Genomic DNA, 26,807 nt, shown 5'->3' with positions numbered 1-26,807 from the left:
AAGATTTAATGGGCCACCACTTGGTTCAGAAGGTATTGTCAGACCATCTGTAGGCACTGATTTCCCCCATATGTCCCCTCCAAGACCACCACCTAGGACTCGCTTTCCTGGGAAAGGGGCACAATTTTGGCTCAGCCTGACCACCAGGCCTGCTCTGAGCATCACCATGGTGGTTCCCTGGCCCTGCTGCCCTGACTGAGCTCCCTGGGTGTCACCTCAGGGCCCTCGAGGGACCCTGACACTGCCCCTGTCCTGGGGGGCTGCACCTCGGTTGGGGGCACCTGCCCTGTGCATGGTGGGGCAACCACTCCTCCTTAGACATGGGGCCCATGACAGTCTTTCTGGGATGGTTGGTGATTTTATCCTAATAATTATTTCTTCCCATTAACCTTCTGATGGAGGCAGGTGTCCTTGCTTGTCATGATAGCTTATGAATTTTTTGACCAATTTATTTATTTTTTTCCACATGCTTGGTGACCGCCTTGGTGTTCTCTGTTACTTGTGCTGCTGGAGAATCATCAGGCGCAGTGGTGGGGTTTGAGAGCTGGGTACGCTTGCATGGCTCAGGCTGCTGCTGCTGGAGGTGGTCCTGGCACCAGCCCCGGGGCCACCAGCGGGGCACGGACCATCCTCCTGGTCACATGCCTCCTCCGCACAGCTGCATGAATATCAGAGAGAGAGAGAGAGAGAGAAAGAATTTCTAAGAGCCCTTCTTAAAAACAAAGGTTAAAAAATATGTATAAATCATGCAGATCCTTTTTCTTTTGCTTTATGCTACTCTGAGGTTGGGGAGGCCTAGATATATTGAGAATCATTTCAAAGTGATCCCTGAAGTCTGAAAAAATAATTTACATCTGTTTGTTGCAATCACTCCTGAATGTATTTAGCTGTAGTGGAGTTTTTGCCTTTAAAATACCTTCCCGCTACTTCTGGGTTTTTATTTAAGAACGCATATATTCTAGCCATGTCCAATTAGAAATGACAGTTAGTAAGTGTCGCGTGTTTTCTTTCATGATATGCATAGATTGAGTCATTCATAAAAGATTGTCTAGACTGACTTTTTGTAAAGCTGCTCAAGATGCAGTGCATGTTTCCCTTTGGTATTTGTAATCAAATTTCAATAAATCTCCAAGTGTGCAGTGCATGGTAAGTTTGTATTCAGGCTTCTGTAAAGGTTAAAAAGTAATCAGTCCCTTGTTTTGGGATAGAGTTAATCAAGGAGACAGTTTCTGCAGGAGGAACGTCACTTTGAGGAAAAACCTTTTCTTCGATCTTTTTTGTATTGTAAGGGTTTCAGTTTACCTTGAGGGGGTGCAAGGGGGAGCAGGAGGGAAGGGGGTTATGAGAGATGCAGCATAGCGGTTTCAGAAGTGGAAATCGGAAACCACACTCTCATAGCTCTAGTTCCTGTGTTGCTTCAGTCTCTGCTCTTGTAAAAAAAAAAAAAAAACTAAAAAAAAAAAAATCCACACATACTTCACTTTCTCCTTCTGTCTAAATGGTCAGGTTAATCGAAGCGCCCTGAGAGCTAACTGCTGGTTAGAACAACTCCATCAACTCTCTTGAGGTCTTGTGAGGATTGATTAGTTAATGGTTGTAAAAAAAGGCTTTGAAGATGAAAAGAACTAAAAGTTTTGTTTATTAAAAGAGCTTAACACAGCTCCTGCTGGTTGTGTTAGGGAGGGAAGGGGGAGAGGGAAGGCAAAATGCTTAGCCGTGGCTGGGGGTGCGGGGGTACCGCTGCACGGGGGTTGCAGGGGTCTGAGCAGCAGGAACGAGCTGGGTGCTGCGGGGGGGACAGGGGACCTTGCTGTCACACTGAGCCTGCTCTAGGTTTTGGACAGCAGGCACAAGACAGCCTAAGTTTGCTTAAAAATAAAATCTTGTTTTATCTCAGCTAAGCTGTGCCCGTGGTGTTTGTCACTTAGTGTTCTCTTTTTTCCTCTTAAGGCTGTGTTTTAAGCAAACAGGACTAAACACTGAGTTAAAGGTGGGAGACATGTGAATACTTCTGTGGTAATTGCCATCAGACACACTGTTGACTTCTCTTTTTCTTTGCTCCTGGGAGAAAGATGGACGACCTGATGTGAGCAGTAAGGTGTTCAGATGACTCGCCTCCCACGGAGTCATGATGTATTGAGGAACCTCAGGCCAGGTTGTTCATTAATATTATACTGCAAGGTAAGACTTGATTTCCCAATGTATGGTTTTGAAGATTTTAATAGAAGTGTAAACACACAGAGCCTATTACAAGCAGTAATCTTCTGGAAAAAGTAATCCCTACATATGACAAAATAAAAGAAGAGACAGTGGGTTATGGAGAAAAGTGCCATGACACCACTGAGGGGGAGATGAACGCAGGAAAGGACTAAGGGAGAAGGAAGAGGTAAGGAGTACTTTATCACAAGGGGTAGGGCAAGAGAAATGGAGGAAGCAGAAGCCTCCTTCCAGAAGGTTTTCCTCAAAGGATTGAGAAATGGAGTGCAGAAAAGGAAAAGTAATAGGAGTCTGTGTCCAGGTATGTGAAGGGGTCAAGTCCAGTCCTGTCCTTGGGTTTTCTTTCTGTAGAAAACAGGAGTGGGTATGGCTAGCACATACAGCAGACCTACCTCCAGTAAGGGGTTAGGATGCAGCCAATTAGTTCTCTTGGCCCAAGAGTAGTTTCTGCACCTGATATAAATTTTTCCCATTTAGAGAAACACTGAAATTGATAATAATTGTCATTAATACCTGGGAGTTCATACCTGAGCTACAGGTGAAGAGACAACAAATGTATTTTTATGAAGTGCCTGCCTGTGATGGCTGGTGAGCAATTAATAATTTTTTGGATTAAAACTGGATGGTGACCAGTGACCAGGATCTAATTACTTTCAGTCTGAGCAAGGAAAAATTATCCTAACAGCAGTATAAATATTTGGTGCTACAAAGGCAATCCTCCAAGCACCACAGGGAGACTGTGAGCAGAAATCATGCAAAGGAAAAAGCCAGAAAGAAAGCATAAATAAAAATAGAATTTATTTTGGATGAATGGTCAAAAAAATACAGTATTCCATTATCAAGAAAAAAAGCAGCTTTGCTGGAAATGCCGTCTTGCTTTGGTAGTATAATGGAGGTGAGGAATTAGGTATTAAAAAACACAGTGTAAAAATACAGACAAGGAAATAAGTAGCAATCATTATTGATCTGAAGTTATGGAACATAGAGAAGTGATGAAGAATTTCAAGTCCTGCAAGACTGAGAACACGAAGTTTATTTGTTGTATATATAAATCTATTAGGAATTTTGGTAATTGTATATGTATATCCCAAGGAGAGGGAAAATAATAAAAATAATTGTGCAGAAAAAGCGGATGTATTCAATGAACATTTCTGTTTTCTATTTGAAAAGTATCAGACTGATATGCTTGTATTGCCTAAGGGTGACAATGTATTTTCTAAATCATTAGTAACTTAGAATGCTACTTAATACTCTGCAGGCTCACAGAGGCTGCTGCCAGGTATCCTAAAGGCATTGGCTGAGAAGCTCCTTCCCCTCTCAGATCCAATTTATGTTTAAAATTTGGATTATTGAGATCTGTAGAAGGGATGTTTTATTAAAGGTCTTAAAGTATTCAAAAAGGACTAGAGATGAGAGTTCTGGGACAGTATAATAACATAGTCCTTGAAAGCCAGAGCATAATTCTGTCTTTGACGGCCACAATGGTCCTCTCATACATCTCTACTTCTTTCCTCTTTAGCCGTATAAACTGGGTAAGGATATAGAAGTAGGGACAGTTCATGGGAATCTGGCTTAAACCAGAGATAAAGGACTGAGTGGGACCACTCAGACCATGGAGCCTTGTCCCTGCACTTGGAGGTGGGTGGACCTTAGACGCTTGGTGAGATGTCACAAGCCCATGCTGGTGCGTGGGAGGACAGCAAGGCTTACGCTGAGCTTCAGCCATGTCACGCTTCAGCACGACAGGAGAGATTTCATTGGATGAAAATGCCTGCATGGTCCCTAGTAAGTGCGTCGTGTGTAAAACTATAGAGGAAGGCAAAAAGAGACAGCTAAAACTGTCTCTGCCAGTCTTGCCATGAGAGCAGAAAACATCCTTCTTATTTTCAATGGAGAAAACATTACATAGGTAAAATAATGAATAACTGGCAAATTTTGAAAAATACAATTTAGCGAGGAGTAATCAGTGAAGGAAAATACTCTTAGAGGGAGGCTATGCAGAGGTCAATACTGAATTCACTACTATTGAACGTACTTGGCAGTGAATGTTAAATTCCAGCTCCTAACATTTACAGGTGTATTGGAGAGGTACTCTGCCAAAGACTCAGGAGGAGGCAGCCCTTCAGAGAGATCAGGAATACTGAACAACAGAGCGCATTTAAATGACATGCATTTTAATATGAGAAGAAACCAAATTCTGTGTCTACAAACACAGAACAACATAAACAGAATAGGGGGGAAAGGAAAGCAGTGACTCTGAAAAGCAGATTAGAGGAGGCATTTGATCAGTGTGAGGATCCCTACAGTGGCAGGAAAGTTAGTGTGCACCTTTGGCATATAGGAAGAAGAATGCATGGAAAGAAGAATGCATGAAAGCAGCAAGATCATTTTCTGTGTGAGTACAACAGTCAGAACCTGAAAATTGTTTCGATTTCATAATTTTTAAAAGGACATTAAAAATTGTAGAGTATGAGGAAGAAAGCAATCCTAATTACTCAAGGGGAAGAGAAAAAGCTGTATAACAAGACACTTGCAGATCAAGTTGTTCTTTATACTAGAGCAGACTGAGAAGTGACTTGATTAGTGCATAAACGCTCCATGGTAAGAACAAATGGATACAAAAGAGCTCCTTAATTTAGCAGAGAAAAACACAACAAGAACTAATAGCTGGAAACGAAATGAGACAAGCTCAAATTAAGTATTAGGCAGGCATTTTTTATTATTATATTCATTTAACTGTTATTAACCACTCAGGAAGTGAACACAAAACAACAAAGGCAAGGATGGGGCATCTTCAAATTAAGTGCAGCTGTATTTTGGGGTGATAATCTTTAGCCAGCTGTGAGCTAGTCTGCTTAACAGGGGTGAAATACAACTGTCTTCCAAGCACAGGCTACAGCCAAAGATTCTTTCTTTCTAAAAGTTTAAAAATTGTGTTATATTTAAAATAATGTAAGCAGTGGGTAAATATTATTTTACTCCTTTGGCAATGTCCTGAAACACATTACCTGCACCTCTTTTTCAAGTGCACAGCTACATCTAGTTACAAATTATTCTCATCTGAGTGTTTGGGTTTTCTTCTTCTTCTTAACGTTAATTGAACTGATATCAGGCTTTCTTATAGCTGCATGTAGTACACTGACCATCCTCTGAGCCAAACTCCTCCTAATTCAGTAGTGTATGCAAAAGGATCACAGTCCACCTTCTTTTGTGGCTGTGTTTTACAAGGTAATGAAAGTAAACATGGAAGATGCTAGGAAAAAAGAAAGGTGTTAGTGTTTTTTGTAACAAATGAGAAGAGAAATCCAGAGAGACTAGTTCCTCAGGATCCGAGAGAGGCAGAATTGCTGAGGACTCCAGAGCTGCACGAGAGCTGTTTCACCTCTCTGTTTCTAAAAAGTAGCATAAACATCGGTTCTTCTATGTAAAAGACTTAGGGGACTGCAGACTTAGTGATTGTGGGATAACTGTCCAACTTTTGTGCCCAGAGGCAAAATTATCTGGTAGTGGATAAGCAGAGCTGCATCTGGTCTTAGAGATTGGTAAAATTTAAAGCCTGGTAAAATATAATGAAATAAAGCTCAGTTACCCAGCCTTCTTGCTCTCATTTAAGTGCTGTAGTCTACAATGCAGTAATTATTTTTCTGTCTTTACATTTGCAGGTCCAGTTCTCCATCATATCCATCATTTTGACTTGAACAGACTCTGTGTGTGTTTGTTGTTTTGGGATTTTTTTCATTTTCCTTTGCTTCTGGCTATGGTTTAAGCATCCGTTTGGACAGCTTCGGATCTCCGGTAGTTAAACATCCTGTGACTTGTCTTCAGCTGTCATATTTCAGGTCCTTCCAAAAGACACACATCACGCACTACTTAAAATTTTTGTTTAGCTCGTTAGTTATTTAAGTGTAGCTTAATGGTATGCCAGATGCTCTCCAGTCAGAGAAATGCTTTGCTTGCATTCCCCCATCTGTGTGTGACTCTCTCCTTTTAAATCTGCTTTCTGCAGCAGACTTCCTCAGACAGATCAAATTGTTTCATGGCCCTGAACAACTCATGATTCAACATCCGCTTTGGCCCGGTTTACATAGCTTAATTGCCGCTTTACACACTGCTCCAAGCCTCAGCCCAAACGACATGCTGTAGGGCGAGTAATGTGACACATTGGTGGGGCCACGGAGAACAGTGGCTACGTGGAGATCCTTGGAGGCTCTTAGGAGCTTTGGGGAAGATGGATGAAATACAGCTGCGACGCGCTCTCTTGCAAGGAAGAGATTTTAGCTTTCAAATACATGGACAGTATCAGCTGTCATAGATACTGATTTCACTGAACATTTCTTTGCCCTTGGCAACATCGCCTTCAGCCCTTAACCAATGTAGTGGCTTTCTCCATATGCTTTCCCAACCGGAGAGAAAAATCTTGTCTTCGTAGATTGATCTACTTAAGGAAAAAGCAGTGCTGCTTCTTGCTTATTAAGATTCAGATCTCTTCTAGATTGCTGGCTTAAGCTCATCTCTTCTGTGTAAATTTCTGGGGGAGTGAGTGAGAAAAAGGAATGGGAGACAGAAATGATATTTTAGGCAGCTGTTCAGCAACCTGTGAAATAATCTGAGGTCTTAACCCCACAGGCGTCCATGTCACATCATCCTCATCACTATTTATAACCTTTTGGCTTTACAAGCAAAGAGGGCAGGAATGGGCATGGAGATGAAGCCAGCTATTTTCCCATGCCTAGATGTGGTAGTCCTGTTGATGGGTAGAGATACTGGGAAAGAATATTTTGAAAGCTGTGCGTAGGGAGCTGGCGCTCTCATGCCCCTACACTGCACTGATTTTTGAAGGGAAGGTGGGAAAAGGACTTTCAGACTCCAGATCAGTTACTGCAGAGCCTTTCATGAGAACTGTAACTGATTCTGAAATTTTTTTTCCAGAAGCCTGCAGAGACACTTTTTTTTCCCATCATATATGACAGTAAAATGAATGTAAAGAGTACATATGTGGGATTTCACATTAAATTTTAAAGCTAAAGCAGTGCCAGGCTGTGTGTGAAAGTAATTTCATTAATTTTGTTCAGCAGATGATTCTATCAGATACAGCTTTTATATCTACATCAGGTTTAGTGAACTGTAAACTTAAGAGGTAATACCTTTTAAATTAGGAAAAAACGAACATTAGTTGCAACGCCTGATATGAGTCTGCTTACTGTGGGCAGCTGAATAAAGCTGCCATTTTCAACCAGGCGACTAAGCTGTACAGTTGATTGCATTTTGTTCACATGGAAATTTGATCCACATTTTCCGATGTGTTTAGCTATTTACAGGATGTATTTCTGATGGAAAACGTCATCACCTGTGTGACCAGAATCAGGAAATATAACATTGGTACGTAGGATACGTATTTTTGATAGCTGTTTTCTGTGTACTGCACCTTTATTTTTTCTCTACATGGGCTGTCATTCAGAAACCCAGAGTCCACTGCCCACCCTGGCAGAGTGCTGCTCATTGACTTCTTTGGCCTCTATTTTGAAAAGAAGGATGCTATAACTAAAAACAGGGCGGACACCTCAGTTACTGCAGACTCACAGAGTCTTTAAAATGTGGAGGAGGTCGGTTCATCAGGGTGTAAATGCAGGGGATGCTATTCTGGGAGGACCGATACAGGCTGGACTCTGTAAGCAGGCCAGGTAAGACTGGGGCGGCAGTGTGCCGTGTCTCGTGGGTAGCAGTCCCCATCCGTGGCTGTGGTGTGGTACGGGCCAGAGGAAAGCTTAGAGAGGAAGGTGGGAATAAAAAGGCACTCGTTGCTAATAAAATGGCTTTTAAGCCTTTCTGTCACTCCCTCCCCAGATGAAGAGAATTGATAGTGAGTTTTGAATGATTCTGCATTAAATTTTACTTCCCTGTTTCTTGCGACTAGTTCCTAGTTACTTAAATGCTCTACAGAAAATTGCACTATGGAAACAAGCTACATTAGGTGTTTTGTAACACATGGCTTAAATAAAAATGGTACTTGATCCAGATTAGCCCATGTGAAAAAAGGTTCCCTTTCTAGGTAAGAAAGTCACCTTGCTCAATGGAAACAAAGTCCTTTTGTTTTGTTCTCATTGTCTAAATCTTGCTTGGAGAAGACTGACTGTCCGCTAGTGATGGAGAGTGCCACTGCAATTTTCCGTGACTGACACTCCTGCCTGTCTCCCAGGCTACAAGAGCACGGATTGCCATGGTGCTGTTCTGGCCGGTGCTTTGCTGGGCTGGCTGGGGTCTGTGGAGCCTGCTGGGGAGAGAGGTTGTGGGCAAGAGGAGAGATCTGTCTGCTCGCTTTCGCAGAAGGTGGACGATGGATAATCTTCCTTCAAGTGCCCTTCAAGTATGGGACTTCCCGGGCAGCAGCTGTGCCATGCCAGCACAAAGCCAGTGTGCATGATAGAGAGGCGTAAAGGAAAAGTGAGAACTCGGTGCATCTCGAGCAGCCCCTACTTACGTCTCCTGGAAGAGAAAGGTCGTGCAGTGATAATGCCCACGTGCTAGAGGAGTGGAGGCAGAGATAAAGCATGCAGGACAGATGCTACTGTCAGTGTCATTGCAGAAATCACAGTAATGTAGCACATGGATGACTACAAGTGCAGCATTATCATTGTTCTGCTGCACTGTCCATTGTGTATATGGAAACACTGGGAACATCCACGCTAGCGTTTTGGTTTGGATCAGGAGTTCACTTTAAGGTGAATTAATTTATCATCCCTGTCTACCAGGCTTTGCTTCCCCTTGCCAAATGGTGTGAGAGCACATGAGCTGAGCTCCTGTCAAGTGAAACTTAACTGGAAGATGCACTCCAGCAGCTAGTGGGTGGTTAGTTCACAGAGGCAAACTAGAGCAAAATAAAATCTCACCAAAACATGTACGATCTGAATTTTGAGTCCTTAGCACCAGTCATTTCCCTCTTTATGTCCTCTCCTATTGGGCTGCTCTACTAGCAGTTGTCAGGAGCATGTATTAGAAATTATCTGTGTTTGCCCAGTTTTCCTCAGGGACTTGATTTATGATTTACTGACCAGCTTTCTGTTCTTTCTGATTTGCTTTTTCCCTTCCACTAAGTACTTTTGGCTAAGGGACTCCAATCACGATAGGAATTAAAAAATTTCTGGTCACTGTGTGGCTCTATGTAAGTGAAAGTTGAGTCTTATGAAAAGGCCAGTTAGTGAAAATAATCAATTGCTTCTCCATAGTTAATGTGATTTGCTCTGGCCTTGCAAAATCTGTGCATACTTTCTGACTTGATACACCTTGTATTTTATGCATCAGTGTGCAATGATCATTTGGTTATAACAATTAAGCTGGGGATCGTCTCCATCAATCTTCATAATAATCTTCTATTATATTTTAAGAAATGAGATGAGAAATAAAACAGCCTTACTCTTGTATTAGCACTGTGCAGATGTCCTTTTACAGTTCTAAATTGCATGATGCAGCCTAATAACTATTAACTGCCTGCAAATGCATGTTAAGGAATGAGTATGCAAAAGCAGAATGCACCTGTTTCAGCTGACAAGATTTTCGAAACAGGAGGAAAAAAGCCCTTATGTGAAGGCGTAGAAAATCTGTTTGTTGAAGTGTTGTAATTTTTCCACAGAAGGATTGGGAAGGATGACTTAATTAAATCCTCTGCAGAGGCATATCTTAGTCTTTACCTACTCTGTTATAAAATTTACCATAGGAGTGAGAAATAGTTACAGCCCAGGCAACACAGATACAGCATGAACACAAAGAGATAGGCTTCCTCTGAAGAGATGATAATGCTATAGCCACAGTTACATTGGTGTCTAAATCCTGTCAAGCTGCCTCAAGAGTGGGTAGAATCAATAAAACATTCCTACCACAAGGAAAAGGCTCATTTGTATTGCCCAACAAAATTAACCAAAACTAAAATTTCATGTTCTAATGGTCTTGATGTAGTTCCTCATTCATTTCCTCTGTTAGACACTTCTTGGATAACTTGTGATCTTTGCTGGGGAATGACTAAAACATTGTACACATGATATTGAAAGATTTTCTCCTGGTACTATCAGGGAGCATTAGGACTTTCTAGGCTCTGAAGCGTGAAAGCTATTGATGCTCCATGAACTTGGAGATCCTATTTTTGGCAGTGTAGTAATTATACTGATGTCAAAATGCTGTGTCTAATGCTAAAGTCATTAAAAAGCAAGAACGCTTTCTTCAGTAAAAGCACACATTTCTAGGTAATAAATTGACTTTTCAAAAGAAATGCCTATCAAACTCAGAAAAGTTGTCCGTTACTCTGTGATCTTCAAGAAAGTGATTGATAAATATTTTCAACTTCATTTCCCATTGCACTGCTTAATGAACTCATTTGCTCTTGGTTGCTCCTCATTAAGTTTTGTAGGAGTGTGGCACCTGATTAGTTTCTTGCTTTACTTAAATGGTTCCAAATATGTAGCCAAAAAGAAGGCTTATGGAGGGATGAACTTGGCCACTTGCCATTTTTTTCTCACTTACATTTTGATTAAAGAAGTCAGTGTGTTTTCTCCACTGCAACAGTGAGGATAATTAGATAAAATTGCTTCCTCTTCATACTTAACAAGGAACTTGGTTCTAATAGGGCCTGTAAAATTAACTCAGAAGACTTTTGGGAAGTTTGAGGATCATGGGGGTTTTAGTTAGAATCAAAGCTAAGGTAGGAACTTCCTTCTTCCTGGTCCATTACATCTCTGAATGAAGTTCCATGAAGATGATATTCAGGAGGGTTGCTTAAGAGTGAGGAGAAGACCATACCAGGAAAGACTGAGTTTGAAGCTTTGCACCAGAGTTGTCAGGAGGATGTTTAGCATCAAACCTGGGTTCTTGGCAGACACTGGTGTGAACTCCTAGCTGTTGCAAGGGCTACCAGAGCAAGTTGTGGGTGAGGGCCTCGTGCCTCTCTGGTTTCAGTGGTGGCAGACAATGGGAAAACACAGAGAAAGGAGATAATCTAGGTAGAGTGTCTCTGGGAGACTGATCTTCACTGTGCACCGTGGTGGTGGGAACTGAGCCGGTTTCCCTAATGGTTCTTCACCCTGGCTTGAGGCTGCCTCATCACTGGACCAAAAGCAGTGTGAAGGAAGATCTAGGGTCCCAGACAGACTATTGTGCTGGATTTAGCTCCAGACAACATGTGCTACTGCCCCCATCTCTCTACCCTGAGCCTCAACAAGTGGTAACAGGAACATGCTGTATCTCAGAAGCTGCTCATGGAAATGCAAGAAGATTGAGCTTGAGCTGCTGATGGGGACAACTGGAATCATCATAGTGAGCTCTCATTTGCTATAACTGAAAAGCAGACACGGCTCCAGAAGGATGGGCCAGGAGCAGGCTTAGCTATCGCTGCAACTGACTCAGAGAGGCTTCATTTAGGGGACCCTCAAGTGTTTACTCATGACCAGAATAGGAGCATTTTACTAGCAAGCCTTTAAAAACATTTCTTGCTGCTTCTCCCATTTCATCCCCTGAAAAGATTCTGTACTCATCCACATGCATCTACTTTTAGAAGGCTTTGTCCGTTTAATGACTATGTTCCACTTCATTCAAAGATTAATAGCAGCGCAATTACTAATTGTAAATTTATAGCCTTTTGCCAAGGTGGGGAGAGTGTAACTTCTCATAAACATTAGCTCCAGATGAAATGCCGTGTTCAAGGTCTCAGCTGTGAAGCTGTGCTTTTAATTAATTTTCAGATTTTCCATTCGTTCTGAGAGATATCGCAAGAATGTGCAAACACTCATTTAATCTCCATGGGCTGAATCCTGCTTTCATCCTCCCGCTGACTGTGGCGACGGTTTGTTCGCGTGATGACTGCATACTTGGGCCAATCGGCACAACAGCGTCAAAGGCTTTTGAAGATGCTAGGGGCCCTTTCCACAAGTTCTGAGGTCAGAAGGACCTGCCACCTAGCTGGAGGATTTCACTGCAAAGATTCCCAGCCTAAGAAGCTGCAGTAAGGAATATGGTTTAGAAAAAACATACCATCTAGAAAAGTTCATGCTGAGAGCGTTCTTCAGCCCATATAGTTAGCTATTTCAGCGTTTATCTTCCTGCTAGAAATTGCTACAGAACAAAAATCTATCTACTGTCAGATCATTTTTTCACAGTGATCAACATTTTCTGAGTCGATCTTCAATGAATTGAGATGACAGGAGTTTCCGAAGCTGCACGTTGTAGGGTTTTCTTTTCCAGCCACAGGATTTTCTTTTTCTTGGCAGTACTCCCATCTGTTGGAATGGTTCCGGTTTTCTATAATTTATTATAATAAAAATCATTTATAAACATTAATGAATTGGAGAACCCTATAGCTAAGCAATTTTAGGCTTTGTGGGAGTGTGGGTAAGTTAACTAGACTTGTTGATTATTTATGCTCATGTTTAATTTTGGCAGATGTGGCCTTTTTAAACTTTTTGCAATGTTTCATATTATACAAAATAGATACATTCTCATTTTATAATTCTCATTATAAAATGTAATTATCTACTGAAAATTTCTAATTTTTCTGTGGTATTATTTATGATTTTTGTCTGTTTCTTAAAATGTATTTAATCTTTGGTCAGGCACTTCTTGTTTTTAATAAAAATTCCATCTTACTGTCCTTAATTACTTTGCCTGTTAAGATTTCACTGAGTTTTTAAATTGTCTTACTCACACCTCTTAACTACTTCTTCAATATTTCCTTTCTTTGAGTATTCATTTCCTCTATATTCTTGTAGCTAGGTCTCCTTTTCAGTAGGATGTTTTTTTACTGGCAGCACTTTTTTTTTTCCCCCCTCATGTATAAAATTCTGGGGTTTGGAGGTTTGCAGTAGTGTATGAGTAATTCCAAGCTTATAGCTCTTGATTTTTTTTAGTGGCTCTGCTAAGAACCATTCTAAGGTGAGGAAGAAATGGCTTTTTAAATTTTTCACTAGGACATATACTATGGTTCATTTCGCATTCTAGGAACACGGTGTAGATGTATGTTGACTCTGATTTTCTTTCATGGGTGAAGACCAATTTTAGTTAATGCTTCTTTTTTGTCCATTAAGGTGAAATTCAGTTTTGAGTCATCTTACATTAAACAAAACCAGTCCTTTTGGTAAGAAAATTTTCTGTCCTGTATCTTTTTTTTTTACTCAAAAATTGAATTCTAGGTTTTTGAGATGTGCAGCAAAAATCCTGCAGCTTAAAATCAGCCATAAGTTGTTCTTTCTGCACGTTGCAATTTGAAGTTTAAGGAATAGTTTTTTTAGTTTTCCGGTGGGATTTTCTCATCTGGGATAAAGCTCGCCCATCTCTCAATTTTATTTTAATCAGTTGCAACTTTAATCCTTGAACATTTTAAATCTATTAATCTGATTCAAATTAAACAAATAAGTACTAAGTATGGTGGTGCCCAACTTGAAAAATTGCATTGGAAAATGGAGATACCGTGTGCCAACTTAGTAATATGTATTGTTGGTTTATTTTTAAGTGTGTGGTCTCTGTGGAAACATAGCATTTTAATGATAATGGTTTCTGTGACATATTTATAAATTGCAATCAAGCTATGAAAAATGCAACAATGAAAGTCATGGGCCTGAGACAGGGAAAGTCAGGCAAATTCCAGTTCAGTTCTCTCTCCACTGTAGCGTGAGAAATCTGTATGTCAAGTCTTTGTGTAACCCGTAGATGGGCCTGAAAAATATTTCTTTTTTAATATCCACAGATGAGGCTCATCACAATTGGTATTATATTCCCCTAAAATTAAATAATGGAAAAAAGTAAGGGGAATGTGCTTGAAAATTAATTTATATATGTTGATATTCTGTCATAGTCAGATGTTGTTGGAGAAAAGTTGCCTTTAGGCTGACCCCGGTCTGATATGGAGGTCTGTATCTCATAGACGCCTCTGTGGCGCCAGCCTCGGCTGCCTGCAGCATGCCACAGCTCCCTAAGCCTTGGTAGCAGGCAGAAGTTGAGCATAGCCTAGTACTTAGTACTTCTCACTCTTTTTTGTGTGTGTGACTGTTTCCAGCCTAACCCCGTTGCTTTGCTGAGATTAACTTGCTTTGCATTTTTAAGCATTCTAGAATGAAGCCTAACAGGCACAAGGGCCCCCTATTTTCTTCAAAACAAGAGATTCAAATAAATTAGAGTTGCAAACAGCCCATCAGGGTGTCAGCGATCCCAGCGATGAATTTGGGCATCCCAGAAGCTGGAATGTGTTTCCTTGACACGTTTCAAGAGCCAAGGGACACCAAAGGGCAGCAGGGGGGAGGTTGCATAGCACACTCCCTGGCACACAACAGAGCATGGCAACTGCAAAAATAACCTCCTCATTGTGGCAGGGTGTTAAAAGTAATGAAGATGTTGTAACAGGTAAAAGACCAAGACTCTTCCCTCTCATTCTGTAGCATGTGCAAGCCATTCATTTTAATCTTCCCATCATTCCAGCAGCTTTTAGTTAATTCTAATCAGATTTTTTTCCTCATATGTGAACATTGCTAGCCCCTTTTGCTTATTCCCTGCCTCAAGCCTACATATGCATGTGCGTGTGTATATATATGAGAGTATATAAATATATATATATACAGACATGTATAGATATATATGTATGCCTATACATATTAGAAAAATGTGCTCCTTTGTGCTTAAAGTTACTGCATATGTAATGTTGTGGGTCTGACATACATTATGGTTGCTATATCGCCATCTTTTCCTTTTTTAAATGAAGTTAAACAATTGCTTCTGGAAGTAGACAGTCCTCTGTTTCTTTACAGTCCCCAAACCAGCCCAGCCCTCCTTATCACCTCCCTAGTTTTGTGTCAGTTGTTCTTAGGTGTTAGATAAATGCTTATAAGCTCTGGCCAAAGTGGGCACAAGTTCTACTTTCCTTTTCATTGCAGTCAGATCCTCACAGCCTTCTGAGGTGTCAAGGTGTGCGAGAGGTCGCTTTGCCCTGTATAATGCCAGGTAAATGAAGTCATTTTCATTTGTGCTTTAGTGAAGGGTGATGGTATCCATCCAAGATTTTTACACAGTTTAGGGGGTCAAAGACAAGGTTGAAATAAAAGCACGGTGTGGGTATCCATTGGTTGTTCTCCCAGTCTTAGAAAAGCTCTCAGGGAGGGAAAATAGGTTTAAAAGAGTGTGCTAGGATGTCTGCCTCTAATAACAGATAATGATCTATGTATGAAAGCTTCTGCTCCTGGATCACAAACACAGCCCTTTGGATTACTTTTGGATGTAAATCATGCAGAAGCCAACACAAGAAGCTGAGTAACCATACAAAATCCACTTAATAAAGAAGACCTCTGTATATTGACCCAGAAAAAAAAAAAAAAAAAGTAGTTAGTCGTCTTATTTATCATCACTGTTTTGTTCTGCTGGTTTACTTTTCTCACTTAATGTGCTATTGGCCTTCTCTTCTGTTGCCATAGATCAGAGCTGCCACCTGCCTTAACTTTGGGACTTCAGTGGGCAGATTTAGGTACCTTGTCCTTTTTTTGGTGCCTGGCTCGCTCTGTGGAAGAACAGAACTTAGCTCTTGTACTGAAACTGCTGACTGACAGGTCAGGCTTGGGAAGAAGCTCTTAGAAGCAGTGCCCTGACCTACGTACCTCCATTTAAAATATCAACAGGTGACTGTGGCCATGCAAAAAGCCACATGGAATTTTGTTGCTGGAGGCTTCATCCCTGGGCAAACTGGCAGAGACTGTGGAGCGAAAAAGAGGGTCAAAGAGGTTAGGAGAAGCAAACCTTGAGGTTATAATGCTTTTACGGATGCGATCTGAGGTCCTATCCTTGCAGCCTCAGTAGTAGGTGCAACCTTGATGATTGTTTTAGGTTTTATATTGCTCCCTGTTCTGGAAAGGCACAGTTCTTTCACTGAAGATGAGTGATACCAGGAAGAGTTTTCTGAAAGGGCTAACAGCATCTGCTGATGTTAACTGCATCTCTTCCCTTTAGGACAGTGAGGTTGTGTGCGTGCATTAGTGGTGGCAACTTGATATTAAAACCCAGTTGTGTGCCTGTGCAATCACTTTAATCTCCAAGCTTGGTTTGATACAGACTCCTGCTCTTGGTCTGTGCTAGGGAGGCACTGAATACCAGCAAGGGGGAAAGCAAAATGCTGGACATTGAAATCTGCTCAGCCACCACATTTGCCTGGCCCTGCATACTGGAGTCACTGGTGTCAGGGCAGTGGACCACTTTCCAGAGCTGTTCCTCTTCTCTCCTCTGCACATGCTGTCCATGGTCACCCACCAAGGCAGGAGATGGAGAAGGAGGTGAGTTTCTTGTGTAAAAGTAGAGTAGTGCAATACATTCAGCTGAGTCTGATCACTTGCCACTAAGGGAGTATTTTTTTTCTCAGAGCTGTCAGCAGAAAGCAAGAGTGTTACATTCAGTTTACAGGTAGTAGGCCTGTAGTCTCAATTATCTAACGTTTTTGGTGGAGTTGTGCCAAAATTGTGCATCTTGGTTTGCATGGCTGTGACCAACCTTCCTATCTGTGCTAACATGTGATTTTGACTCTTGTTTTGCTTTAAAATTTGGGTTTGTTTTAGGCCATCATGTGCAAGAAAGACGACAGCTGCATCAGTGTCTGTCATTAATGTCTGAGAAGTTGAATAGTTTGTTGATGTCAGCAGGGTTATTTTCTATTTTTCAACAATGTGAAAGAAAAGTCAGATCAATTATGCGTCTCACTCCTGCAGTACTAATGGATGGACAGACAAGGTTTTTTTCAGCTGACATCTAGTATGCTAAGTAAAGAGATTATTCCCCTCAGTTTGCTTCCTTCATGTAATGAATGATAAGTAGATGAATAAGTCAAGTAAAATGTGTGACAGATAACAACTAAGTTACAAACTTTGTCGTTTTTGAGAGGATGACCTGACACGGGGAAGTAAGCACGTGCTGGTATGCAGACTCGCAGTCACTTCTGATTGTACCTTGATATTTAAATAAGTTGTACTTCCCACTCATTTCCTAGATGTTCCTAGGATTGTAGGATCTTTTCAGGGCCCAAAAATCCTTGGATAAAGTTTCTTAATGAACTTTAAAACTAAATTTAGCATATTTAATTTTTTTCAAGGAATAAGACTTTATTATGAATTTGGATATTTGTAGTTAACTCCTAAAGTCCGGAGCACTGCTTTGGCTTGCGGGGAACTGCTGTCAGGTGGCACAGGGGACAGGCCAGCATCGTGCAAACCAGCCTCTCGGTCACTGGCTGTAACACTGAGGCAACGGCAGAGGCAAGTCTTTGCTTCATTGCAAATTAATATCGCACTCATAATAATAAAGCACCTGGCCTTTTATTTACACCATGAGTGGTGGGGAGGAAAGGTAACGATTCTTACTTTTTTCTTGTGTAGTCCATGAGCCCAAGAGGTTCTGTGATATGGATTCATAGCCATGGATTACCAAAGCCTTGCTCGTTTTTTTTGTTTGTAAATGGCACCTTCTGAAAGCACTAACAGATTGATTTTGACAAGTGCTAGATCTTGTCCCTTTTCTTGTTCTTTTAAATTGTTCCCTGATAGGATGGTCAAGAACTCTGGCAATTAGTCCCCCCACTGACTCTCTTTAGGGATATATAAAAGAGTAATAAGGACCAGAGTAATATCATAAAAAAAAACAACCCCAAAACTTTATATGCAGTATCTCTTTTTTTACTAACTTGAAAAATAAAGTAATAATAGCTTATAGTCACAGGATGTATTTTTTTACTTAAGTTTATGGATTTCAAAGGAATTTTTTTTTTTTTTTAAGAAAAAGAGTAAATAGTGTCCATCAGTAACTGCTGTCTTTAAAAATAAATATTTGTCTGATAGTAAAACACAGTGCTAAACATTTTTTTTTAGTTTCCAATTTGTCTGTGCTGGCCAGGTAGTATTAAACCTAGCTTTCTGTACTCATAAGATTTAATTTGACACAGCTGTTGCTTCTGGTGTTCACTTTCTGTGAATAACTTCTGAAGGATACAAAAAAAAATGACACAGCAAAAATAATTCTTGCAGCAAAGGATGAACCTAGAGCATCTAGCAAATTTAAATGAGGAAATGTCTCCCACTGGTAGTTCTAACGCTTTGAATTCTGGAAATATTATCAACGCTGGCTCAAAGCTTTATTTTATCACAACCATGTCACAATGTGTTATGAGATATCTGTGTTATTTTTCATGTGGTAAATTGGAATTGTCCTATGTATGAAAGTATACTGTCCATCAAAACAAAATTTATGGAATTATTATATATTATTCTCCTATTTTCTGTTTGTATTTTATTTATAAATGTTCAGTTGTTTTGAAGGATCAAAAATACAGCAAATGTTCATGAGTGCTATAGTGAAGATGTTAATGCTGGTAGTGAAGTTATATGGAATAATTTTTTCTTACTGTTTAGTTGAAAAAGAGTACTAAAAGGAAAAATAAGTACCAGTGTTCTGGAAAAAAAATGCACAGAGCTTACAAACTGATTATTTTTGCAATGCTACTAGACTTTTGAATTAATTTTTAGTATGTTACCTGTTTTCATCATTCTTGTTCCTATTAGGTCGGTAAAGAGGGGAATGTCTAGCCTAACGAGCTGGTCCTACTGGCAGAGTACCAGGGAGCAGTGATCCCTCACATCATGGCTGTCTTTGGCATTGAGGTGGTATTCTCAGTTTGTGCTCCGTATCTTGGGCACCTTGTCCTCAGGTAGCATTGCCTTAGAATATTTGAGATAGGCTTTGACTTTTTTGCTGAGTCCAACCAAGGGGAGCCTGAAGGAGCTCTTCCTCACACAGGGGTTTCTTAGGTTAGATTGAATTTCTTTAATATCAAATGTCTTTTAGGCTGCCCCGAAGCTTCCAAGACAATCACAAGACATTGGCCAATGTGACACAGAGCCTAGAGAAGAGCCTTGCTTTCCTGAATCAGCAGGTGGAGCAGCCACAGGATACACTATCTATACATGATGTTTAGAAGATTGCTCTCCTTTCGGTCTAAGTGCACTCTGTTAGACAGTGCTCTCTAGGATGACAGTGCTATCACTTTTTTACTTTAGTATGAAGCTGCCCAGAGCCAGCAAATTGTTACCAGACTCTTCTGGTGCTTTTGGGGGGTTAAAAAAAAAAAAAATGTTTAGATGTAGTCCATGGTGAGTACTCTTCATATTGATTATTTACAATTCCACTGCTATATTTTGCTGTTTAGTTGAGTAGGGTCTCATCATGTCTCACATTCAACTTAGTGTGCTTTACTTACTATGTTCTCTTAACCTGCCAGCTTCAGAAATATTTATAAAGGAAATCTGGCTGTGGTGTTGTGTTGTTTTAGCAACATCATTCTAAAAACAAGAGGTAAAAACAGATGTGCACATTGAGATATCATCTTTTGTTTAATCATCTGGCATAACTGGGAAAGATAGACAAATTTTCAGACACACTAGCCTTGCTCAGGTCTGAAACAGAATAAGCAGACCTCAGAGCTAAACACAAAATGAAAGCAATTGCCCAGGTATGAACCAGGTAAACTACCTCTGAAAGAAAAGGTAGTTAGTGTGTGTAAAGAAAGTTGATAAGGCAGCTATGTCTCTAAGGGGCAGGAAGAAAGAAAAAAATAATCTATGGCCCGTGGAACATGGAAAAGTTTGTAGAGGGGAAAGGAAATTATACTGAGCCATGAAATCAATATCTCTATCCCTGCTTTTTAGTGACTAGCAGAGTTTAAAATGTTAGCTCCAGGCTTGTCTTTGGAAGGCATTTTGGAGATCTTCTTTAAAGATCAGGACTGAGAGATCAGAGGTGGCATGGTTGTGAAAAGTGTTCTTTGTATAAAATGAGGATATCATGTTTGTGTCAAGAGTCTATCACAGAGCTGAATCTCAGAAATATTTCATTCAGCAGTTCTGGTCCTTTGTGGGTGCCCTGCTGAGTCCCACAGGATGAACTTTTGAGATTGGAAAGGATCTTTTAGGTCAGATGTATGTTTGCTCTTGTCTGCACTACAGCAGATAGTGTAATGTATCCTGTTAAACAGGATTTACTCTTGGTAAGTCTATTGACGTCTCCCTTTCATCTGTGAGATAGCTGTACCTAAGTGCTGCTGCTGGTGTGTTCAAATCCTGAAGTCTGTACTTAGCTCTTATTGACTCATCTCTGAAATCCCCATATGTTCTTAAAACCTGAGTCGATCTACTACAGTGTGCCAGTACATCACAAGTGGGCAGGATAGTCCTAGAGCACACATCGCTGCCCTAGATGTGACATGTCCTGGCATGCTCTTCCTGCTCTGGAAATAGTGCTTGATAAGAATAAGGACTCCTCAACCTCTGAAATCATCTTGCAGTTGCAGCCATACGCAACAAACCTGGCGTTTTCTCATTCTGCTAGGTTCTCTCATTCTCGCTGTGCCTCTGTTTCCCTTGCCTCCCACTAATCTTGACTCCTTAAGCCTGGAGAAATGCCAATAAATAGGACCTTCTTGCTGCTCAGGTGAGACCTGGGTTCTTCTCCCTTCCAGAAGTGCCATTGCGACGGTGGCAGCATCTTTTCTGTCCCCACACATGCAATGAACAGTGGGAGAAACTGAGCCATGGCACCGTATGCCTGTGACATCAGATGAATGACCTCAAGCATGTGACATTATGGTTGGGTGCCAGTTACTGAAAGATCTGGATACCTTTTCCTCACCAGCACTCCTTCAGGAGTGGGCTTTCAGGAAGATGGGATGACAATTCCCTTACTACTTTTCCTCTCCCTAGGAATCTTCTTGGCCTGTACTATTATTCAAGAAGGTGTAGTCACCTTAAACTAACATCTTCTCTTTGACAGCAGCCAATGTGGGGTGTTTCAGAGGGATGCATAAAACTCTAAGGGCAGATGTTTCAGTGTGGTTCTGTCACTGCCACATGGGACAGGTGTTATACTGAGACAACAGCCAAGGCGCAGTGGTAGGGTATTTCCCCAAGCAATGGTGAAACAAGACTACTGAAGTAATTAAAAGGTTGGTTTACTACTCTGGTGACCCCTAGAGAGTCTATTGCTATTTTCACATTAAATAAGGCACAATTAGGTCTGACATATTGTCTGTCTTTAGAGCTCCTACCTGAGCTGATGACAGGGAACAAATTAATCCCAATTGTATCCAGTTTAATTAAGCCATTTCAAAGGTGTTGCGTTGCTTTGAGTGTTTTTATTTTGTTATTATTTTTATTTATTGCAAAAGTATACTATTCTTGGTCTGCCTTTTGCCAGAAATAGGATTATTTATTCAAAGTTTATATTCCTAAATAAGAGATTGGGATACTTTAATTGAACAGTATTACTGTGTATAGATGGTATAACTGATGCTGGTAGAGATATTTCACACTAGATTTGCAAACATTTTCAATCAGGCTCTTACTGTTCTGTTCCTTGGGAAACTGAGCTTGTGATAAGAATGCCATACATGGAGCATTTCTTGTTCCTTTATTCCAGATTTTTTGTAAGCATACCTGATTATTCTTTCATTACTACATAACTACTGTTATAACCTATTCTTTAATAAGTTAGATTGAAAGTACGAAATTATTTTATTGAAATATTTTATACAATTTTGCAAGGATAGAAACCTTAATAATGAACTGAATCACTTTGGCACACTCATATGGGTTAATAATTCAACAGTCCACTAGTTATGCCCAGGTTAAAAGGATTCCTTTTCTTTCATGAAGCAGAAAAGGCACACTCTGGCCAACTTGGTACCTTTATATTTACTCATGTCTTGATATTTATATGGTTATTATAGTGCCTGTGGTTATTGTAGTGCCTTCTATGGTTACTGTAGTGCCTTTGAGTGCCTTGAAATCAAGACTGCATGTTATTTTGATAAAACTCGAGTGTTTTTGTTTACATTTCACAGACTGAAAAATGAAAAATGACAAACCTGTATTTCTGAGATGCTCCAGCCCCTGCCCACAGGTTCTTGCCAGATCTACCTGCCAAGTCTTGATCTGCAGCTTTGGATCACTCTTGATGCTACAGGACAAACAAGTTGAAACATCTTTTTATTTTACTTAACGCTACTTTAGTGTTGGACTTGCATAGCAGGTGTCCTCACTGTGTGTATCAGGTAAGTTGCTTGCTATTCAAGGCAGTGGCAGAACTTCACCAGCTCTGAAGGCACTGGTTCCCTCCTCAGGCTGATGAAGGTGCAGAGAGCACAGCTGTATGCTAAGGGTCATCCCTGTACTTTGGTTTTGGAGAGGTACATAAGCAATTTCCTTAATTCTGCTTGCAGGGTTTTCCCGGGGGCTGTTGAAACTCAGTAGTCTGCCTTTTCTCACTCAGGCTTGGAGCTACACAAGGGCTATGACTCTGAAGCTCAATCCAGTTTGTTTTGATTTGGTTCTCTTAAATCACAGTATTTCACAACTAAATTTGGTTTGGAAATGCAAAAAAAAAAGTGAGGTTGAATCATTAAAACAAGTCCAAACACATTGTTTGACTAGAAACAAAATGCTTTGCTCTGTATTAAAGTTCTAAGGTCTATGTTGTTTATCCTATTTTAAAAAAAATATTATTTGACCTCAGTAACAAATTTGAAAAATCTTATTTCTAAACACAAAATTACCAGCCATAGCACTCCATTCAAAACAATGATTTTTAATTGTCTCCCCCCTCCTGGCCCCATCCTGTTTGGAAAATATTCTTTGTAATTTAGTTAAACCCATGCAATGTTTTGGTCTGCTCAAAACTGCATATTTTGGAAGGTTTTATTTGCCAGAAATACTTCACTCAGCTCAAATTGTTTGAGTCTGGATGATCTTTTTCTCTGGCCCAGTCTGAACCCAGTAGGTGAATTACTTTGCCTCTTTTGGTACCAGTAATGAAAAAAAGTGATAGTAATGATGCATACCTCTGTGATGGGAGGACAACGGCCAATTTCTGCAGGCAGTGTACCACCTTTTTCTGAAGCTGTCGTCTGGATGCAAGTGATCTTTAGATCCATCTGTGCTGTTTCTTTCAAGCTGTTCCGCAGATTCTTCACAGCTCTGTGCTTTCTATTTTCTTATGGTTCCATCATAGTAACTTAATAAATCCTTTCTCCCTGCACAGAATCAGAAGATGCTTAACTTTTAGATGCTGCTACCAACTTATACATTTTTTTTCCTGGATTTGAATTTCTTTCTTTTTTTTTTCTTTTTTTTTTCTTTTTTTTTTTTTTAATTTGACAGGTTTTCATCTCCAGTAGGAGGTAAATATTTAATGAGGGCAGTATAGCTCCGTCTTCATTTTTCTGCAGTTTCTTTGCCCTCTGTTCTGATTTTCTGTTTCAAAAATTAAGTCACTTTCACAATTTCTTTGTAATGTATTCTGTCTACCTCTTGTTCTTCAGCGTTTCTAGGAATTCATGCTGCCTTCTTAATTGACCTGTCATTTACAAACTGTATCTGTAAGTCTTGGGTGGATACTTGGTAACCATTCTGAATTCTGATGAACAAAGCAGAAAATTTCAAATCTGTAATGCTTTGGAGGCAATGAGCTGTCTGCAGGCAAGATGCAATTATTATTATTCAGACTGGATACTAAGCTGTCCTCACTCACCAAACATACATAGGGAACTATATCTTTCCAGTATGAGTTTAATTTGGTCAAGTCAATCTACTACATCAATGCTAGAGCTAAATTAATCTTTTTGCATAGGCAGCTACAATTTGAGATAAATTGAAATTGTATTAGTCAAGAGCAAGATGCCATCATAAAATCCTGGCCTACGTCATTGCTTAATTAGCTTAATTATAAATTAAATTATAAAAATATAATTAAATTATAATTATAAATTAAAACACAAAATTATAATTTATAATTTATACTTTATTAATTAACATAATTATGAATATTTATTTTTACAAAATGGAGACAATGGTATTGAAGATCTTAGTCCTTTTTCAATCCTATCACAATCCAAGCTTATCTCTCATGAGAACAACTGTTTTTTCCTTCCTCCTTCTCACACATACTTACTTCTTCAACTCGAGGCTTATAAGAAGATCATTCTAAACATCTATGGACTTTAAAAGCAGATATGTATGTGGGTGTAATTGCTTCTCAGAAGCTGAGATAATGCTGTTTACTAACAACATTTGTGTCATTTCTACATGGTACGCATCTGTGACAAATTTTCTGCCAAACTTATGTTATTTTTATCTTAATGTTGCCTATAGCATCCACAGCGAGAGTATTCCTTGCCTGACCAAAGTTTTCTCAACAGTAGAGCTGAAAGAGTTAATTTGTGAGGTTGCAGGCCCAGTGAACTTACTAAAAGCAAAGCTGGATGAAGAATCAACATCATTTCCCTGACATTCCTTCCTCATAGTCAATGCACATGGTCTGTTAATAATAACCTTTGGTAGAGCTCTACTAGAATACTCATTATTTGTCCTTCTCTCTACCCTCAACAAGAATATGGTAATATCTGTGCAAAGAGCAACCTGCACAGTTTCCAAGGAGGCACAGCTTGTTACCCCTTGGAGGCCCTCAAGAAACTGTTTGCTTGCTAGTGTTCAGGTATTCCCATTTAAAGGATCATCATAATGCTGTGAGGAGTGCCTTGATGTTAAACAAGTGCCCAGGAGTCACCCTTAACTCAGGTCAAGCTCAGATGGATGCAAACTGGAGTTTGTTTCCAGAATAGAAAGCATCATTTAAAATATTGACAAAAGATGCATATGGAGTAAAAAGGAAGTTGTTCTGTTAATCTGTTCACGCTAAAACCAAACAAAAAAGTCCCCTTCTATATTAGCCAACTTTTTCACACTGCTTTTTGGCTCAAACACTCCGGAAGGCATTATTTTCCTGTGTGCTCATGAGTACCAGTGGATGCAGGACCTTCCAAGTCAATTGCATTAGACTTTGTATCTAATTTCTTGGAGTCTCTTGGGTTTTCACTTACGTTTAAATCTGCCTCTCCTTTCCTTCCCCATTAAGTATACACTAATCCAATAAAGAAAGAATCTAGCCCTTTTTTTCCAGGAAATGATTACTGAGCATCTACTCCCTTTGGAAAGACTAATATAACTTTTGACAGATCAGGTGCTATCTCCTAAACATGACTGCCTCTATTAAACTCATTAAGGGCATAATACCTCCCCCTGGCTCCCCTGCTCTCACGGCCTCTCAGCAAGCACATTTCACTGTGAAATGTCTCAGCCCATTGAACATTGTGTTTTACTATCAACTACTAAATGGACAGACATACTCCAGGCAAACAATACCCATTAAACGAGCACATGCCTTCCATTACTGGTTGTTGATTTAGAGCAGATACTCTGCTAATCAGCCATTTTAGAATGACAGTCAGTGGGTTTCAGGCAGACAAACTTACAGCAGAGGGAAATCATAACTGAGGCTTTCATGCAGAAGGAGTTATAATGCCAAAAGACAACTATTGAGAGAACTTAAGTGGTCTTAAATTGCTCTGTCTTCCCTTCATTAGGAGATTGGTCAACATATAGAATTGGAGCATTGCAGCAACCTTTTCAGAGTCACATAGCTGTAGAGACTATTAATGTGATGCCCCATTTGAGAGTTGAGGCAGAAATGCCTGCAACTTCAGGATCCCCTTTATTCCACAACAGTGAAATCATATTGACTCACAAAAACATAAATAAAAATAAAAAAGATCATTCCAGCAAAGCATGCTCTTGAAGAAGTCAACGAAGTGACACACCGGCTGCATCTTCATGCTAAACTCTAAAAGATTTCCAGGCTCTCCTCTGCGTGAATTGAAGTGTCAATTCTGGCTGTGGCTCTGCTCATGTCTGTTTTGTAGAAAAATGCCTCTAGCAGATGATTTCTCTGTAATTCCTAAATCAAAACAAACTGGAAAATACATTGACCCAAACAGCAATGTTGAACGCTACACAGCATGTATGAGTGCATGACATTATTTTGCATGCTGGCACTTGCAATGAATCGGACTACAGAACAATTACCTTTACTATAAAATTGTGCCTTCTTTTATAGTGTCTTCAGTTTTAATGAAGATCAACTGTGACAAAGCTACGTGGAGTAATGGAAGTACCAGAAAGAAAGCGCTTTTTGAAAACAAAAAGCTTTTTAAAAAGTCACAAAAGGACTGGGGGAGCCATGAATGCATTTTCTACCCCAACATTTTGGCATTGCTCAGTGGAACCTTCTCCTATCAGCAGGGAATGAAAAATTGTAGTTGATATCTACACCTGCCATTTGTCTCCATTAATGGTTAATGCAGGGACTGTGTTCTCTTGGCTTAGTCTCCACCTGTCAGCTACTCTTTAGGAGGAAAGAGAGCAAGGAGAAACCAAATGGATTTAGGCTTCCTTATTTTGAACCAGATTTCCAGTGAAATCTATAGGCAAGGGCCAAATCCACATCCTTAAGGAAGCAATTACATTGTGCCCCCACCTGTCCATGTCCTTCAGATCTGCTGTTCCATCCGCTCATCTATTATGGAAATTTTCTGCCTGTCTTCATTTCAGGAGCTAGGAATCAATTTTTAAATTTGGCCCGTCCTCCAAATATTATGGAAAGCCTGTGGCATAGGTGTGTTTTGAAATAAAAAACATACTTCTATGTCTCTG

At 40.1% G+C, this 26,807-nt stretch overlaps 1 long non-coding RNA gene across 1 annotated transcript; it reads right to left on the bottom strand.

The window, feature by feature from the left end:
• Window positions 1-4,931: 4,931 nt before the first annotated feature.
• LOC129201836 (uncharacterized) lies at window positions 4,932-23,598 on the bottom strand. Its single transcript, XR_008575508.1, has 4 exons — window positions 23,102-23,598; window positions 22,130-22,221; window positions 15,834-15,928; window positions 4,932-6,745 (listed from the first exon to the last, which is right to left on the bottom strand). It is a non-coding gene; the product is annotated as an uncharacterized LOC129201836 (long non-coding RNA).
• Window positions 23,599-26,807: the final 3,209 nt, after the last annotated feature.

The sequence above is a fragment of the Grus americana genome, chromosome 1 (assembly GCF_028858705.1).
Source record: "Grus americana isolate bGruAme1 chromosome 1, bGruAme1.mat, whole genome shotgun sequence".
NCBI lineage: Eukaryota > Metazoa > Chordata > Aves > Gruiformes > Gruidae > Grus > Grus americana.
This window is presented reverse-complemented; position numbering and strand designations above follow the sequence as displayed.